The sequence below is a fragment of the Delphinus delphis genome, chromosome 5 (assembly GCF_949987515.2).
Source record: "Delphinus delphis chromosome 5, mDelDel1.2, whole genome shotgun sequence".
Taxonomy (NCBI): Eukaryota; Metazoa; Chordata; class Mammalia; order Artiodactyla; family Delphinidae; genus Delphinus; species Delphinus delphis.
This window is the reverse complement of record NC_082687.1, coordinates 46392778-46394510: the sequence shown is the minus strand read 5'-3', so window position 1 is coordinate 46394510 and position 1733 is coordinate 46392778. Positions and strand designations below refer to the sequence as shown.

General features: G+C 46.7%; 1 non-coding gene across 1 annotated transcript; it reads right to left on the bottom strand.

The window, feature by feature from the left end:
- Window positions 1-255: 255 nt before the first annotated feature.
- On the bottom strand, window positions 256-383 carry LOC132426355 (small nucleolar RNA SNORA3/SNORA45 family). Its single transcript, XR_009519653.1, has one exon. It is a non-coding gene; the product is annotated as a small nucleolar RNA SNORA3/SNORA45 family (small nucleolar RNA).
- Window positions 384-1733: the final 1350 nt, after the last annotated feature.

Sequence of the window (1733 nt, the reverse complement as noted above, 5' to 3'; positions counted from 1 at the left end):
ACAGGTTAGCATTTAAACAAACCTCCCTCCACGTGACTTCAAGCCCCCATACATACCCTTAATCTTCTCAGCTCTTCTGCTGGAGAATTTGCCCCTTGCCGTGGCAGTCTGCTTTGGGAGTGTTTCCTTCCCCAGAACTTTGTAGTAGCCGTAGAAGAAAGAGTATAGGGTCCTTAATACACCATGGCAGGTACCAACCTCCTGAGGTGTTTGAGGAAAGGTGCCTGACAGCCCACTCCATCTAGGAGCCAGCAAGGGCGTTTCTGATCTGGGCACTACTGGGGGCACTGATTGCCCTCGCCAGTGAACCAAGACCAGCAGATGCTCTCCGAGGCCCCAGCACACCATGGCGAGAGCCGTCAGGATGTGACTCTAGACACAGGAAACCCAATCCTTGAGTAAATTCTTAGTCAAGATTTTTCTTCTCTTCCCACTTTTCTTTTTTTTTTTAAATTTTCTCCCTATGAATGATCTTGGTTCCTGTCACTCTTATGCATGACCTTAACATTTAGGGGATGAGCAACTGAGAGGTCCTTCTTGGGAAGAGCCTCTTCTGAGCTGGCTTTGGCTTTGGGTATCTGTCCTCACTGCCACCCACTGCTGATGTCTGTAGTCTACCTGTGGCTTCCAGGTCTATCCACTATAAGGCTGTTCTCAGTCCATTGCCTTTTTCTCAGCCAAACTCTTGCCCCATCTCAGGGAGAAGGGGAGGAGGGAAGCCATGGGAAGACGTTTGCTGCTCTTCTGAGCTGCTCTGCTGATGAAAGAAATGTGGGAGGTGGCCGTCCATCTCAGAGGGTCCCTCTGGCTGGACTTGCCCTGTGGCCACTGCTATTCTGGGATGGCCCTGCATGTCGCCACAGGGCTCTCTGTGAGAATGTTTCCTTGCAGGACTCTCCATTGCTATGGAGACACAAGTCTTCCTACTCCCAGATCCTCAAACCCTTTGGAGGGTTTCTCTCCCTCCTACCCCTGGGGTTGGACTTTCCATCAGCCATCCTGACCAATGATTTACTCTCTTGTTCTTTTTCTTGTGTTTCTTTCAGCCCAGCAAAAGCAAAGTTTCTTTGTTTTATTTTTTTTAAATCACCTCTCTGTCAAGTTTGGAGGGAGGGGCATATTTACATAATTTTCATTCTCTTAAATCTCTTGGTTATGGTGTAAACCCTACTGTTTAGTGGTTTTGCTCTAGGTCTGGGCATTGACTATAGTCATGTGACTTGGAACCATCTTCTCAGCTTTAACAATGCAATGGAACGTTCTCACACACTGAACAGAATGGTATACTCAGTTTTACTTCCTACTGATTTTGTCCTTGGAAAAATTTGGCACATTTGGCACAATTTCCCCTTTGCTGGGTGGGGCTCCTGGTCCAATTCTCTTGAGGTGAGTAGTGATATATAGAGATTGGATATTCACTTTTTTCTTCAGAGATTCTCATTTTCAACATTGAAAAAAATGGCCTTGTCTGAAAAAGCCCCTGCTTTCAAGACAAACCGGAAGGCATTTAGTAGTAAACAAGAACTGTTTCTGCTGCCAGTAATGGGCCTGTTTTCTAAGGCACAGGTTAAGGAGTTGTTGGGTAAACATTGGGTAAAGTCTGACTAAATACTTTTAGTGTGGGGTGTTGCAACTTTGTGTCCATGTCCCTTTTTCTGCTGGGGAATCGGCTTCATGGAGAGGCACGTCCAAGTTCTAGGCTCCTTGAACAAGGCCTAGGTCAGCTGCTGTGA